At 39.2% G+C, this 18318-nt stretch overlaps 1 long non-coding RNA gene across 1 annotated transcript; it reads left to right on the top strand.

The window, feature by feature from the left end:
• Positions 1-12492: 12492 nt before the first annotated feature.
• Positions 12493-17839, top strand: LOC113746150 (uncharacterized). The gene is made up of 3 exons (XR_003462630.1): positions 12493-12721; positions 15478-15574; positions 17356-17839. It is a non-coding gene; the product is annotated as an uncharacterized LOC113746150 (long non-coding RNA).
• Positions 17840-18318: the final 479 nt, after the last annotated feature.

Genomic DNA, 18318 nt, shown 5'->3' with positions numbered 1-18318 from the left:
AGTGAGAAAGTATCTTCACTGGAGGTTTATCTGCAGCTACATTTGTGGAAATACAAGTTCACACACTCACACACACACCTTTCTCTTTCATGCAGTTCCTTCTGTCCTCCTCACTTGTTTTTCTTTTCTTTTTCTTTTTTTAAGACGCAGCGGCACTCCTGTGGTCTTGCAGCTGCATTTTGGGCTTCAAATAAACAAATAAAATCCTTTTATATCTTTGAGGGAGGGCTGCATTCAGGCTGTCATGCAGACACTCAGATGAAACGCATTGCAGTCACACAATCACAGGCTGCTACAGTATGAATGAACAGCACCCGTTAGAAATCACAGCCTCTCAACCAGGTGGCTCCCAAAGGTTGTTATGGACGGTGGAGAATATACAAATGTCCAAACCAAAAGAATCAAGTGTGATAGGTGGAATAACTAAAATCATGGTACTGAGATTTTATCTGAAAACTTGGGGTCATTCATGTGCAGAGTTGAGGCATCAAGCTAATTATCCCCCTGTCTAAAAGGGCTGCATTGCCTGTTCATCATCATTGCCGAGGCATGACAAGTTTTCCTCTAAGAATTAGCTTGAATTTCTTCTAATTAATGACTAATGACCATATTATTCTATGTGACACTATAATATTTCATAGGGAAAACCTTTGATTGCCTTTAATGCAGATTCTGTCTGCCACCAGAAGAGTTCTTACCTCTTTTTCCTTCAGCAATTTCCTGTAGTTGCAGTACATTGTAGTGTTTTTTCTATTAATGTTAGAGCATTAATAAAATCTGTTAGATAATTATTAACTAAAAAGTTACAGCTTTCAATAGAGGCCTTTCATCACACATAAGAATTACTGACAAAATCTGTCAGAGTGATTATCCAAACAGTGATTCATAGTCAAGGGGTACTAGCAGAGAGTGTCCACTTTATCTATTACAAATATCAGACCTTTCAGTTAATTCATTTTCTTAGTTTTGACTCATGTTTCATTAAATTAAAATTAAATTTAAATTATAGCCTTGCTCTGTGATTTTAATCATTTTACAAGAGACAGAGAAAAGCGTTGAGTGGTACACCGTATCACAGTGGTGATCACATCTCATTTAAAGGTTATATTTTAGATATTTTAGGTATATTAGTGACTAGTTGTTTGATTCTGGAACAGTTCTCCCAACATCCAAAAGAACATCTGTATACATTCAAATGAAAAAGGCCTTTAGCGGATGTAGGAACACAGAGGGAGTTAGTCAGGCGATGTTATTGAATGACAGGAGGATGTTGGAATGTATAGATGGCTCAAGACAACTTCAAAAATCAGACTTCAACATGAGAGACTGTCGTTCCCAGCGCTGGTTCTGGACACATTTCGGCCCTGGGCGAACCCCAAGGTCGTTCCTCCATGTTTTTTTTAAAGCATCGCTACAATTGTTCCCTAACCTTAACTACGGTGGGAACCACACATGCAGATATCATCTATTCACCTTCTCTGCATCTCGCAAAGGCACAGCAATTGGAACCAAAAATTAGAAAATTTCAAATCAGTGTACAGATTTTGACTGGTCTAATGAAATTATCTCCTGCAGGTAAAAGTCGGTTTCATCAACATATTCATTTACAAATCAAATCAAATCAAATTTTATTTGTATAGCCCAAAGTCACAAAGTACAACAACATTACAACATTAACAATCATAAATGCAAGCATGTGCTAAAATTACTGTTACAGATTTGGTTAGAATGATGTAGGTAGCATCATATTGAACACATTAACAGGTGTGCAAGTGATCTTTAGTTTAATTATAGTCATAATAGCCAAAACAGTTTATCGGCACATGTTGGGATTGAGAATGCGTTCTCAAGGTAAGGTGTAATTAAAGTGAAATAGGTATCTAATAATAACAAATGATTAGAATGTCCAGTTTTTGTTACTGTAGAAGCACAAATCCATCCAAGACATCAATATGTGTGAAAGCATCAACACACTAGTTATATTATGAAATGCATTTTTCTATGTCTCCAATTAGCTATATATAACAACGTCAGCCCAGGTGTGATGCACCTAATTTGTGTGCACACTTTAAGAGAGCATGGCGTCGTCACACTCTAAAAATAAACTGAACATTGCATAGAATATAAAAAACACATTTGGAGGTTAGTGTCAGTGAGGAGTACATATCTGCATGAGTATGAGACCAGTGTGTCCGTGTGTGTGTGTGTGTGTGTGTGTGTGTGTGTGTGTGTGTGTGTGTGTGTGTGTGTGTGTGTGTGTGTAAAATAACAATGGAGTTATTCTTGTTTTTCTTTTCTTCTTCTTCTTGAACTCATTTGACCATCTGTGGGGGCATAAAAGGTTAGGAACTATGGAAAAATAGTTAAAAATCGATAGAAAAACACTTCAACCTGCAAACTGAGCTGGATGAAGAAGTATGAAGCCATGCATTATGAATGGAATCAATGTTTCATGTGATAAATAAGTAACTCAAAGACAAACAGCGAACAATCTGTTAAAAGAAAAGAGAATGAAGAAATGCCTCTGAGCATCGTCCCTCTCAAACATACAGTGAATATGATGCATATGATGCAGTCTGTCTCTTTTACTTAGTGTTAATAATGTACCTGCATTTGCACAGGAAGGTCTTCTCTTGAATTTATTTAATGTGTCATTCCAAATTTAATTCAAAAGATCTTATTTAAAGTTCAGTTTCCCTCTCTGTCTTCTCTTCATCAGTCTGTAGATCTCTTCTCTAAGTTTGTGCCAGAGTTGTGTTGATAACAGTTTGAGCAGAGAGATTCTGGCCGCCCACACACAAGCCGGTCCCTGCAGCAGACGACTGCAGCCAGCTGCCATATGACATGCTGCAGACGTATGCGCTTGGTTGCAGACACTGTTTGTTTTTCTTACAGAGAGGTGCTTGGGTTGTTTAATGCTTGGATGAACCACGCTGCCTGTTACAATCACTGTGTGTGTGTGTGTGTGTGTGTGTGTGTGTGTGTGTCTCATGCTATGCCACGAGCAGGGCAATTCCATCACAAAACCTTAAAAGGCCTCATATTACAGACTATTTATATCCAGTTGTGTGGAACAACATAAACTGTCTTTGCCGTAGGTGTTTTTTTCTTTTTTATCTCGCCTGCCCGACTAAATGTGCCGTTTCAACCCACCCACAAGAAGATAAGTACAATCACAGGGCAGTTATCAGTCACTACAGACACTGAGGAAACCCACAGACATTATCCAAGCAGCCACTCGTCTACCACACTCTACTACAGCTGAAGAAGGATTTTAACATTGTTTCAAATATATATATACATAATATGCATACATTAGACCACCTATAGAGATTTAGCATTAACCTTAGTGCACAAATCATTCGATCTTGTCTTTGAAACATGACTGATGATTTTCACTACACTATTATCATGGCCTAACAAATTCACCATGTTCACGATACAATATATCATGAATCGTGAAATAGTGAATTTGCGATATCAATTCATATCAGTTAAATGTATCATTAACTTTTATTGTGTGTTTTGTCTTGTGTGTGTGTGTGTGTTAATGTGAATTATTGCCATCAACTAAGTTGGTATGTGAATGGGAAAAGATTGAATTATTATAATTTGTGTATTATTAACATAATATCATTATTTCATTGTTTTAAATATCACTGTTATTTTCAGTATCGGTGTATTGCAACATCCCTGCTTTGAAGCATCATCAGTAGCACATTTATACAGTGTTTCCACTAATATAGATTATCGGATTTCCCATTGATCAGTACCACAATATAATTCCATAACCTGCTCTGACAATAATAAATCACAAATGGTGTTTTATCTCTGTTACTCGCCTCTCTGTTTTCTACAGCATGATACTTTCTCTCCTCTGGCCCATTGAGGCCACTTGATATGAGTTGCTTAATCACATGTGGCCGGTTGCCTAAAGATGTTGTCTACTTCCTGTTATGACCTTGGCTATGAGTGATTTGGTTGCTCAGTTCAAAATGAATACTTTGCTATGACAGACTGGCTTAATTAATTTTTTTAAAACACCTACTGACCCCGCTTAAATTTTAATAAACACTTTGTGACTTTGTGTTTTAAAACAAATAGAGCCATAAAAATGACAGTGAAGTTGTTTCTTGTGACCTGTTCTAGTAAATCACCTCCTAGCTGTTGCTCTGCACTCAGTGTATGCACACATGAGTGAAGTCAGTGGTGTCATTTAACATTTAACAAGTGAATAAGTGGATTTTCCAATATTGAGAACTATTTATATGTACTATATGTTGTATGTGGAGCCTTCTAGTGCTGTAAAGGTTTAAAAAACACTGCCATGGTTCATTTTCCTGGTTACACCTGATCAGACTTTGATTGGTATGTTTAAAAAATGGCTTAAAGATTGAGATTTTGGGCTATTTTGTTTTCTTAATATGTCTTCTTTCAGACTAATGGAAAGAAAACAACCAAAACCCACATTTAGATGTTTATTTGATTATTGTTAGTTTGGGTCTGTAGATTTCACCAAAAGTTACCTAATTTCCATATTTAAACATAACATTTTAGAAAACTTAATGTAAGAAATCTACTGACCAGAGATGTTTCAGAGTGATATCACTTATAGTTTTGACCCTATTCCCCTGTACCGTCTCAAAATGTCTTTAATCAACAAAATCTTCACTTCAGCAGGACGACAAAGACTCCAATTTGATTCCTATCTGTATCTGAAGGTGTGTTCATGTATCATTCATCGCCTAACCTACACAACATTCAAAATCCATTGTTATGGCTGTATGTTCTGCTCTGTGGAGTGATCAAAAGAGATATCCAGAATCCATATATAAAAACGTTTGACTGTTTTATGTTAACAAAATGAAACAAAGAATCCAGAACCTGACTTCATCCAGTGTTCACTTTTCTGTTCTGGAAATGTATGCAAATTTGTGCCTTTTTAATGAGATGATGTCTTATTTGCACATCAGCAGCAGCAAATCATCAACTAACTATAAACTGTAATGGAGATATGGTAGCAATAATGACAGTAGTAATATATGTAATGGACGCCGTCATGCAGGACCACAGCAGCAGCGACGATCCATGAGAACCTGCTGGATGACAGAGCACAGAAACTCCAGGGAAGAAGTTTAGTTAGTAACATAGTTACTTAGTATACGCCTGCTCGTTCTTCCACTTTCCACAGACATAATAGCATTCTTAGAGTGAGAAGTAATGAAAGACAGTGGGAGAAAGTTGCAGTTGAGAGAGTTTTCAAAAGGTGTTGACCGTGTCTGCCTCCCAAACCCAGAATGGTAGTCTGTTCCACAGAAGTGTCATGAACTATTCTATATTTTATTTGAGAGTTATACTGCATAATTACTTTAAGACATAGTAAATTAATAATACTCTTGATTGAAATAAGACATCTTCCAATATATTTGTGTGTTTTGAGTTTGAAGTGTATTTTCCTGTTTTATTTTGTAGTGCCCCCTTTCTGTGTATTTCTTGTGTTTTCCCGCCAGTTTTTGATTCAGTTCCACCCTGATTTGTTTCACCTGCCTTGTTATTTAGTTCATGTGTTCCTTTGTGTCTCCGTCTGATTGGAATGTGTCTGATCTGTGTTCCTGCCACTGTTGTATTTTTGAATAAACTGTCAGCAAGATATAAAGCCGCTTTGTGACCTTGACAGACAGGTATCAGTCTAAGCCATCTGGGTTAAATGACTTTTAATCAGTAGCCTTGTGGAGGCTGAGCAGTCTGCCTAGCAACAGGCTCTCACACAACAACCTACCTGTAGCTCCTGCCAGTTTTGGCATGTGCGTATTTCTGCCCTGTGGGAAATTAACTCATGTGAGTGAAGAGCACGTGGGAGGTGTGTGTGTGCATGTGTGTGTGTGTTATATGTGTGTAAACATTTCATTATGTCGCCCCTGGTGATGAATATCATCGAGAGGAGGGGGGAGAACGTGATTGCCTCTTCATGCCTGTAGAAACACTTAGGACGCTGCCTATACATTTAATGTTTGTACATTTATATCACATCATTCATATTTTATATGATCAATTAGAGAATATTAAATAAGCTTCTGATGTGTGTATTGTGTTTATTTGATTTGCTTCATAAACTGCTGACAAAATGGACTCTTAGACGAAACTATGCTGCTCACTGTAGGTCAGCTGATTTCACTTCATCCAATCCAAGTGACTAACAATCCAGGGTTTGTGGTATTCTGGACCAAATTGCTACCCAGGCCAGCTGTACTTTCACTGTAGTCAAACCTTCCCAATATAGAAACACAGTTTAACAAGCTACATGTACAGTATATTTCTTGCTGCCTCCTACAGTTTATTTACAATCCACACCAGTGGGAACTCACGATGATTACAGGGAGAGCTGTAACCTCGGAAAACCCAGGAAAGACCAGTGAGACAGTTTCAGAACAGCTGCAGTGACAGAGGTAACGGAGGGGACATGAGGACTAAGAGGTTATTTGAGCAGTTAAAGGTGCAGACAACGATCCGAAAGGACAACTTAAAGGTCCAGTGTGTCAGGTTTACGGAATATGGCAGAAATAGAATCTATTAATCATAACTATAAGTGTATTTATTAAATGGAAAAAATAAAAAAAAAATTTACTACCATACAGTACAAATACATCTACACAAGGTGAAGACAGAGAAACAAAAATAAATAAAAAAGAAAAAAAAGTATTAAAATAACCAAATATGAACATCCATCGATTTTACTGTGACTGCTTATCCTTATCAGGGTTATGATGAGGCTGGAACCTATCCCAGCTGACTTAGGGCGAGAGGCAGAGTATACCCTGGAGTCTAAAATATGAACATAGAAATAAAATTTAAAAAATTAAAGGGTTTATGTTTTGTTCAGTGAGATGAGGGTTGAGAAGACAGACTAAAAATAAAGCCTAAATCCCAGCAGGCACAACTGTGAGAAGTTGCGGTTGCTAGAGCTGATCGCAGTCATTCTAGACAATATTTGTGACCCCAGAGGCGACACAGAATCAGTTTTTTAAATAAAACACCCTGGTCAGACAAAAGGGAAACTATTCAACTACTTACCTATGATAGAAGCACATGAATAATAAAAAAAATGACCAAATCTGACCAAGTTAACAAAGTCTGGCACGTGTACGTGCAACTTTACAGTTGTAGCTCACTCACTCATCATTCCAGATGTAGTGCACAGCTGTTTCTGATAAACCCACAGCACACCTCTTACACACCACCAAACAGCAAACAAACAAACTTGCTAATGAGTGGACCAGAGTTGGTGGAGACCATAAACAGAGGTATAAGAAGAGCAGGGGCGCAGATAGTGGGTGTGTCAGGTGTGTCATGACACACCCACTTTTGAATGACCGTAGATCCGTCCCACCCACTTTTATGTAGCTTAACGTTTTGTTTTTTTTTGTTTTTTTTTAAACTTTGTCTTCTTCAAATCTTCTGATTCAAGCATCACGAGGAAACCAAAATATGAATTAACATAATATTTGGTTTACTGAGGTGTGTGCTGATGTGCATGCGTTGTGTGTAACAACGCGTACGCATCAAGCAAGTGACTCGTTTGGACTGTGCAGCAAAGAGTGTGGAGTCGTCGTCGACTTTGGTTGCCACGGTTACCAACTGATCACTTGGACAGCTAGCTGCACGTTCAGCACGGCATGGCATGATGAGAAGGACAACAAAAAAGCAAAAGACTATTGCGTCATTTTTTCAAAAAGTCACTTCTGTAAGTAAATTGTACTTTTTAAATATATACTTCATCACACCACATTGCATTTCTGAGAGTCTCGAAGCAATGTCCTCTCGTGAAAGTAAAATCGTACGAGGCAAGAGACAAACTTTCGCCTTCTGTCTCCGCGTAGCCTGTAGCCTACATGTAAATACCTCGTTGGACATTAATAACGTAATGCCGTTTTAATGTTCAGCTTCGTCCCCCCCAGTTTCTCAAACCTATCTGCGCGCCTGAAGAAGAGTGATTATCAAACTTTATCACCAATGAATGCTAATGTTGCACAGACTCTGTTAGATGTGAATAATAGGCTCTGTCTATTAGATAAAAATATGTCTTAGTAGTGTGTTTACAGTTTTAAACATGCCACTCAAAGTGACATCCTAGAGGGAATGTTTCGACTCCATTGTGTTCTTGGATGTAATATTTCAGCCAGCAAGTTATTCTCACTTTGGAATCCAAACATGTGTAATATTTCCTTTTTTCATTAAAAAAAAAGTGCACCACCTTGTCCATTAAAACTTACCAAAATCAGTTCTCAGCAGGTACAGAGGAGGAGTTTGCACCTCGTTTTCTGGCACAATATGTCATCTCCATCTAATTACACTCATTTCACAGCTCTTTCAAAGCATCTAATGCAGCTTAAAACATTATGTTTAATCATTTAGCTTATTTTAATCAATCACACAGCTCAGTGAAGTTGAATTGATGCCCACATATGACTTTACGTCTGCAGTCATCGAGCCCTCCATCAGCCAACCACCAACTGCGACTCTCCTTACTTTGGCCTCTTAATAACTAAAAAAAAACACCCTTTTCTTCACTCCTGCCATTCATACATTTTCTCCTTCTAGTTTCACCTCTCTTTATTCCTATCTCTCTCTCTGCTGGCCTTTCCCGCTCTCTTCTTTATTCTTTTATTTGCGCTCACCTCCCCACCTCTCATCCCATCTCTCCCTCTCTACGCCTCCACCCTCTTCACTCTGCTGCCACGCTGCGCCGAGCCGGCACTATCTTCTTTTGCATGAAGGCTCGCTGATATTTTCTTAAGTGAGGAGCCTTACACTGTGCAGATTAGTGAGCCTGGGCCACTACTTTGGGGTTGCCAGGGAAAACTAAATCCCTGTGAAGTCCCAAAGGAGCATTGAGTCGAGCATCACTGCACACGGCATCAGTTTCTCACAAATGGCCCCCTCGTCTTTTCATGGTGACACAGCAAATGATTAACCACAAGGCAAAAGTAAGGAATGAACCAGTGCTAAAATGTTGTTGTTTTTTTGATAATTGTTTAATCAATCAAGCCAATAATCAAGAATAAACCATTCTAGACAAAAGCCTGATTCATCCAGTTAAAGTTATCTGCATGCTGCAACTAGAGAACGCCTTATTGAACTTAAGAGTACTCCTCATTGGACTGATAACACTGACTCAAATTGACATTTTAAAACAACAGCATCAATACAACAGAGAGATATATGAACTTTTTATTACATGCCCACATTACACACAATGCAACTCCACCACTTACAGTTAGGTCGGACATTCAGGTGCGTTATAGTTGTAGTTAATGTAGGCTTAAGGTGTTAGCCTCAACCAGAGATGGAAATGGCTACAGAAATGTGGAAAAGCTCTGCACTGCCAGATTTTTATCTATTTATTTCAAACTTGTAGTCTCCGGACACAAACTAAGGATGCAGCACCCACAGGTTTCTGAAGAGTTTGTGAAGCTCAGACTTTGGTCTGGTCGTCACCATCTTGGACCCACACTGAATCATGTGACATTACTGAGGACATGTGTCAGACTTTACACAGCTCCTAAGCATCTGCAACTGTGTATGCAAGTTCATAAATGATTGACAGCACAGTATAAAATAGCTGCAATTATATCTCGCAGGTTCTCATGGATCGTGGTTATGCTGAGATCAGGGATTGTGGTCCTGACATCCACAACAAATGCTACTATTATTATCAATATTACCACAGTAAATTAACAGTTTCGGCAGATGGTTGTCCACCATGATGTTGCTAAGTGCATGCTCATGGTGGGAATTGTTAAGTCTCTGTACATACTATTAAGAAGAGTACAGTCTAGACCTGCTTTATATGGAAAGTGTTCAAGCATAAAGCATTGAACTGTATCAACATACTCATGTGCAAATCAATTACAGGCAACCTGGTCAGAACTCATGAAGTCATGATAGAGAGAAGAAGTACTGGTAAATAAAATATTAGTTAATTAAGTAAAAGCAACATTGATAAATATCATCATCACATATGTTTGTATAATATATGGATAGATATTTTATACATATACATTTTTATGTTCTAAAATATGTTGAATTATTAATAATCTTTTATCTACAGTACCAATTATAGATGATTTACAGAAGACATCATAAGTGATAAAATATGGTATAAACATTTAAAGACACTTGGGTTAACCAGTTATTAACTGATTATAAATGCTGAAATAAGTTTGACACATAATTTATCAAAAACTCTTTTCTTTTCATTCTAGTGTAAAGATTAAAATGTAAAATAGAGAATCAGTAAAGCAAAAGTGTTTTTTGATCGTCATCATCATGGTCTTTAAAAGTTACATACAGAGCACACAGTATGCAGGATGCATGAAGGCACATGAACATGCGCGCTCACAAACACACGCACACACACACACACACACACACAAACACACACACACACACACACACACACACACACACACACACACACACACACAGACAACACACCACACCACACATCAGCAGAGAGCTTAGTGGAGTGAATTTAGCCAGTTGTGCCAGCCAGCAGTACTTTAGGAATGATTATGTTATCTATTTAGACAGATCTCCGGGGGGAAATATTTGAAGCCATAAAACTGCCAGTTCTCTCTTCTCCCTGCCTGTGTGTGTGTGTGTGTGTGTGTGTGTGTGTGTGTGTGTGTCTGGGTGACATTGCTGAGTGCAATGAGCCGATGGCATCTGAAGGCTATTAGCATGGGGAGAATACATTCCGGAACTGGCCGGCCAATACAAACACTAGGCTCGCCATAATGAGGCGTGACTATACCCGCCCTGTTACCATGGTGACCTTCAACAAGCCAATGTCACTCACTCACTCTCTCTCTCTCTCTCTCTCTCTCTCTCTTTCTCTCACCCCATTTGGGTGAATCTCATTTGCAGGCTGGATTAAAGAGTCGAATGTTCAGGAACGGCCGTTAATGAACATGATAACAATATTTAACATTAGCATCCAATCATTTTAAAGGAAGACTGTGTATCTTTGAAAAGAAAACAGAAACACATTCTTCTTCCTGCTAAAGAAAATGTGGACATTATAAGCAATAAAAGGCACCATCACTTCCTTCAACATACTCAGCGGTTTAGCTGTTACAGTCAGAGCAGCATTTAAAACACCACAAATATGAAGCGATGGAATAGATTTACAGCAGCTCTCATAAGTGGAGTAAATACACAAAAGTATTTTCAATATTCAACTTTAATTATATTTGACAAATTAGCAGTGTCGAATTGCAAGCACTCTTTGGCGGCGTTAAACTTTGAGGGAACAGAGCAGGCAAGTCCAAAAACATGAGGGATTATGGGAATGGAGGCTAGACTTCACAATGGTGTCCTTTGATTGCTCAGCAAGCGCATAATTAAAAAAAAGAAAAAGAAACTTCTCACTTCCTTCACCATAATTATTATAATCAAGTAAAACTGATCTAAAAACTAAAACTAGGTGTTTTAGGTGCTTAGTTTTAGTCAGTTTGGTGCATGTGTTTACATACTGACATATATATATATATATATATATATATATATATATATATAATAATATATATATATAATATATATATATATATATATAGTATGTAGTATTATATATATATAGATATATATATATATATATGCCTTTTTATACAAAGACCTATCACATTTTTACTCTGTTGTTATGACAGTCAATGGGGGAAATCTTTGTTATTGTTGTTGTTGTTGTTGATCTCTTGCTTTACCACACTTGGACACTTGGACAAGTTGACAGCAAGGTTGCTGCAATGTATCCATCTCTCCTAATACATCCATGATCCAAAATAGAAGCCATGAGGTCTGCTGTCAACCTTCCTGAATATAAACTGCTCCACAAAAGAGGCGTGCAATTATGAGACACCTTTGACTGTTTGATTGTAGGTCAATGGTACAAACACATCTGGTAAATATATAATGTTAACCTATTGTCAAGTTTGTGACAGAGCTCTGACAGGTATGATGTGGTTAGCTATAGTTAGTGACTGTACCACCAAATGTCCAGCACTATCTACCTTCCGAAGATGCACAGACAAATTTAAGCATAGGGTCACTATCCGGTCTGAGCTGAGCTTTACATGGCCTGACATAATGGTAACTTATGTAGCTTAGTTTAGAATACCTATTATAATGCAATGAACATTACTGGACCAGTCAAATGACTGTCTACCTTTGACTTTGTTACACAAACCATTCTCACACAACTGTCACTTGTAGCTACAGCAGCTTGTGTTTATCAAAAGTTAAAAGAACAGGATTAAGTGACATCTAACAGTGAAGTTGCAGATTCCAACCAACAGTTTGTTTATTCTGGGCTGCTGTAGAAACATGGCAGACTCCGTAGAAGTGGACCTGCTCCCTCTGTAGACTCATGGTGATAGACCCTAATAAAAACACAGTTATGAATTTAGATTCAATTTCTGTCAATAGATTCTCCTAAATGTTCAAAACTGAGGCCAGTTTGGTTCTGCTGGACTAGAATCAGGATGCATCCCAAACAGGTGAGACCGGCCTTAGAAGTTTTTAAGCAGCACTTTTTTTTTTTTTTTTAGCAGTTTTGACTTGACTCCTCTTCATGTTGCCCTCTAGCATAACTCAGAGAACTCTTTCAGGTTCACCTGTCCGGACTAGGCCAGACCAGGACAGACCAGTGAAGGATTTACTCCATCAGGTACATTCCGCCCTCTTGGCCAAGTCTTGTGTTTATTTCCAAGGAGGGCTCTCTTTCCCAGGTCTCTCTTTGCCTCAGAGCGAAGGCTCTTGGCTGAGGTCCATGCTGCACAAAGGGCCCGGGCATTCCAGCTGTCTGCCTTTAATCCAGTGTGTCAGCTCGTGTTAATGTTGCAGCGTGAAATCTGAGGGCGCAAAGCAGCGTGGAATATCTACAAGAAAAAAAACCCACCCTAAGAATTCCTCTGGAAAAGGCCACCGAGCACTGAGCCGGCTGGCCCGCGGTCTGCTGGTGGTAGAGTTAATGTGTGGTGTATATAGCAGGTTGAGGTTGATTGTGTGTGTGTGTGTGTGTGTGTGTGTGTGTGTGTGTGTGTGTGTGTGTGTGTGTGTGTGTGTGTGTGTGTTCACAGGCCACTAAGCTTGTCAGGCAGGTGGTAAGAAGGTAACATTTGGGAGGTATTTCTAAATGGAGCCACCTAACACCCAAGGAGGTAAAGGAAAAGAGCGTCCATGTACTAATGTGAGACTAAATCAGCATTTCCGCTCCTCCTCAGGACCCCCGCCATCCTCTCTGACACACAATAGAGGAATGACACGCTTCTGTGGACGGTTAATTATCTTAGACGCACACACACACATGACTTCCACTTCAGTTACACGTGCATGGACCACAGACACAAATGCAGATGAACATATACCCCAACACACACACACCGATGTTTACGCGTGCATGTGTACACACACACACACATAATCATCCCACACCCCCGTCTGTCTCGCCTCACTCACTTCCACCCAAATCCGGCTTTATTCACACAAACTCATTGTCTGCAATATTTGCTGCAAGCAACATCTATTGAGCCACAGCGGAACCATCCATTCTCCAGATACTGTAACTGACACTTGACTGTGTGTGTGCTTGCATGTGTGTGTGAATCTATATAAACTGACACTCAGTTCTTCTTTTGTCCACTTTCTTATATAAATGAATTAAATGTAAATGGAATTCGCAAACAGGACAAAAGCGAGATTTAAGATACAGTACACGGTTCCTACAGGTGATCCTCCTCCCACATGAAGGTGCCACCCAGGACGTCCTGATGCTCTGCCAACCTGAGCTCGGCCCTGCCACAAAAGCTTTATGCAGATTTGGATTTTATTACTTCATAAAGCAGCTTTGCTCTGATCTGCCGCTGCATGAACAGAGCTTCTTGTCTGCAGTGTTTCACTGCACTCAGGGATTGAAGCATATTAGAGGTTAAAACTTTTAGTTTGCCAATGCAGCTTAAATCTAATTATTGCTACTACTGCTTTTGTTAATCAGCTATTATTAATGTCAATCCTGTCTAAAGTCTAAATCTAAATGGAAGGTGATGTTACTCTCACTAATCAGTGTTTATATTCCTTAAAAAGGCTGGGAGGAACAAACATTTTTTTCCTACATATTACAATAATCTAAGGGTTGTTACGTGTGCTAATAACACACATTTATCTCCCCAGTCTAGATCTTCTAACATCGTTACAGAGAAATGAAGGTGGTTGCAATCAGTCACGCTGGTAATTAAGTAAAAGGTCTCAAGAGGCCGTGGTTTACAGTGATTTTTTCTTAACTGTTCAGCCAATCATAGTCAAGGTCTATCTTTTTTGCGTTTAGAGGTTCAGTTTTTGTTTTGCTGATGAGCTTATTAAAAATAAATTATGATTAAAAACTCTGTTTAATGGGCAGCTCAGATGGTAGAGCAGGTTGGCTATTAATTATATGTTAGTATATGTTATAGTTGATAGTATTTAAAGTGCTGTACACAAGTATTGACAAGTATATAAAAGAACACAATGCAACATAAAGAAATGATTGGGATATAACACAGAGCCTGTACATGCAGCACTGAAACAATAAGACAGGAGTTGATAAAACACTCCCCTCTGGCCACCGTAAAGATTATAAATCAACCCTTATTATTTAGGTTAACATCACTGCCTTGGGGGATGTAATGCAGGTCATCCACTGATCACATGGTTGGAGGATCCAGCTCAGAAAAGAAATTGGGCCCCAAATTACTTCTAATAGTCAGGCCAACTTGGCCAAGTTGTGTGTGTGTTGAGGAGAATGAGAGACAAATTGTACAGCACTATACATATGTGGCTATTTGCCATCCATTCATTTTTCATAAGTGCTTATCCTTATCAGGATCACAGGGGGGCTGGATCTGATCCTAGCTGACATTAGGCGAAGGGTCCCCAGTTCAAACATTTTGTTTTTCTCATGAGTGTCAAACTGTGGACACTCCTCTCAATGAGGGAGAGATGTGGGGGAGACGTGAGGCAAAGATGCTCTGTGAGGTGAAAGGGGATGATGGAGCTTGAAGTGAATTATTGTATTAGTGCAGTACCAGAGATTACAATTAACAATAAAGCTACACTAAGTGAGAAAAAATCAAAGGTAGCAACAACGTCCATGGTCCATGTCACGTCTGATCATGCGACACACTGCAGGTTCATGAGTCCATTCACCATCATCACTGCGAGAGTTGAAAGCTTTCCATGTTTCAAACATGCTTTGACCCCACAACAATGCTGTCTCCGTATGAAGTATTTCTTTTCATTTGCTTTGAGACTGAAGTAAAAAAAAAAACAACAACAACAAAACCACTGATGTGAGTTAAAGGACCAGTGGGGGGATGGGTAATGTGTGAGACTTGCAGGTGTTGCAGACAGCCCGACAGAGCTCAGGCTAATTAACTGCTGTATTTACAGATATAGAGTGAGCAGACTGTGCACCGCCGTCTGTTTTCTGATGACACGGCAGTTTGTGAAGGCCAGGACATTTTTTTTCTTCTCCAGGATCCACAGGGTGAGGTTCTCATTATCACATCAGTGTCATCTTTCTCTGTTTTCATCCAAAAGCCAGATCACACCCCTCAGAGACAGACAGAGGAATACGCACACACACACACAAGATACTCAGAACTACATTAGTTAATCGCCTGCTATCAGACAGACCCATCATTTATTTGTATTCATGGTACGACACTGTCAGAGCAGGTGTCCTGTACTGTGTAATGCACACTGCCTAACTGTCATCATTTTAACCTGACTTGTTCAGCAGGTTGAGTGGTCGGTCATGCAGCAGAGCTCAAGTGGTCTGTGCAGACTCAGACCGGTGCAGAGGGGTTCCATTTCACCGCACAAATGCTTTATTTGAAATGTAACCGTGGCCTCATTCCAGAACCCTGAATCACCCGCCCACTTTTTGAATTTGCTCTAGCGACACAGAGGTCTGGTGTCACCCTTGTCAGCAGCTCGTCCCAGATTGGAGAAACAACTGAGCCAATCGGAGCATTTGTAGGTGGGACCGGAGTCTGTGATGTTATCAGGCTTTGTCAGACAGAACTAGACGATTCTAAACGCTTCAAACGGACCTATGAGTCATTTTCTTTCTTTTCTATTGATTTCATGATGTTTCACTATTCTCTCTTTGTGTTTATGTTTCTTTCTAGAAATTTGTTGAAACAAGTTCATTTGTATTAGAAATAATAAAAGCAATTAGTAATTTAACAGATGTACAAAAGTACAAATTTTTCTGCTTGTCTTTGATGATTACATCTCCTTACCTTTCATTTTATTAACTCACACTTGTTACACATATTTATTTATAGTTTATAGAATGAATAGCAATGCTACAACTCATATATAGTATGTAATTATAATAACTTGAACCTGAAAAACACACCAGTAACTTGTAGCTTGAAAACACATTTTCTGCATCATATTCAGCAAGAAAATACTGTCACTGTATCATCAGGCCTGTTCACATTGTATGCAGTAAAAGCCTGAATAATGCTGTAAGCTCTAAATTAACTGTAGTTGCTGTCGCAGTGTGGCAGTGCTTCTTAGTTCATTTGATATTAGACAGTTGCATTGTGTTTTTTGTTTGTTTGTTTTCATTTGGTGAATTAAAACTGAAGTGGAAGCATGATGGCTCAGTGGTTAACACTGTTTCCTCACAGCAAGAAGGTTCTGGGGTCGTAGCTGCTGGCAGGCGGAGTAGAAACAAAATGAAGCAGGTTTTAAGTTAGAAATGTTCAGTCTGTCCAATGGAGTGGTCTTCCTGATGAACAAAATATGAAACCCAAAGTTCTTCATAAAAAAATTATTTAAGCAATAATAAAGTTGCAAAAGTTTTATACAGGACGCCTTATTAAAAATTATTGTTGTTCTTTATTGTCCTTTTTGTTAAATGTTTGACTCATTGTTCGCCCGAGGTTTAGTGGCTGAAGATTTTACTTTAACAGCATTCTCACAAGGCACAAACGCTAATTTTGAATGACTCTTCAAAACTTGGTCAATTCCTGTCAATTCCTGAATTCAGGATTTATGTTTTATGTCGGATGTCAGTGATTTCAAGATTGTTATTTTAATGATAGGACTGTATGGTTATGGTTAATTAAAAGGAAAACATACATATACCTCACTACTCATAGATAGTAGGGGTGGTCCAAAATGGGAGTAATTCTGAGCAGCACATTTTGCCCTAATGTGGTAAAGCTTGAGTTTAGGGGGTTCTGGGAGGTGATGCTAGAACAAGATAGAGTGATGTACTGTACCTTTAATTTATTCATGTTATGTGTGTAGGAGCCTATGACGCTGGAAATGCTGGATATGTCATTCACTAGTGACTTGTGATGGAGAAAGAAGAAACACAGCAAACTGCAAACAAGAGAGCAATGTCAGCCTGAATGATGGAGTGGTAACGAAATGGCCATTCAACCTGATTATCAGCCTAATTCAACCAATTAAGTTTGTCATGGCAGAGTGCCAAAGTCTCCAAGGAATCTGTAACCATGACAACAGAAGGCTTCCTCATGCATCCAGGGTGTTTGTTCAAATTGTCCTTTTTCAATTGTATTATCATTTCCTTTCTCTGGCATGTTGAGTATTTAGGTGTCTGATGCCTCCCTTATGCTATCGGCACAAATCTGATATTGTATGTAACAAGACCTGATCTTTTCATGGATGTCTAAACAGAAACCTGTTTTCCAAAAAAACAACAGAAATATGACCTTAATCTTGAGGCCAAAGTGAGAGAAAGAGTCATCATACTAAAAATAAATCGCCATATGCTTGCTATGCATGCTTCTTGTCCTTTCCTTACTGCCCTTTGTCAAGCAGTCTGAAGTGGAACTCGACTGAGTTTTTTTCAAGTTCATTCCACCCTCCACCTCTTTGTGTCCTGGAGGTTGAGAGAACGGTCTCGAATGCCCAAGTCTGTTCTTAGACCCTCTGCTATCTGGGCCTCTCATCTACACCCTAGATGCCGACTCCAATGCAAGCTAACCTGCTCTAAACAAAAAAAGGAGGAGAGGAGGTAGAGGGAATGGGAGGGAGAGAAAGAGAGCCAGACAGGACAAAGCTGGGAGTGGGGAGAAACTGAACACAGTGTCTGTTGTGTGTATGAAGGGAGGACTTGGCACAAACACTGGTCGGTCTGTAAGAGTATCCTGTGCTGCTCCCTGCTCCATGCCTGCCTCCTCAATACTGTCTTTGTCCTCCCACTGTGCACAGTGACACTGAGAATCTACACACAGCAACACCTGG

This window comes from Larimichthys crocea, chromosome VII (assembly GCF_000972845.2).
Source record: "Larimichthys crocea isolate SSNF chromosome VII, L_crocea_2.0, whole genome shotgun sequence".
Lineage (NCBI taxonomy): Eukaryota > Metazoa > Chordata > Actinopteri > Sciaenidae > Larimichthys > Larimichthys crocea.
Note: the sequence above shows the minus strand (reverse complement) of the source record. Positions and strands in the feature narration are given on the sequence as shown.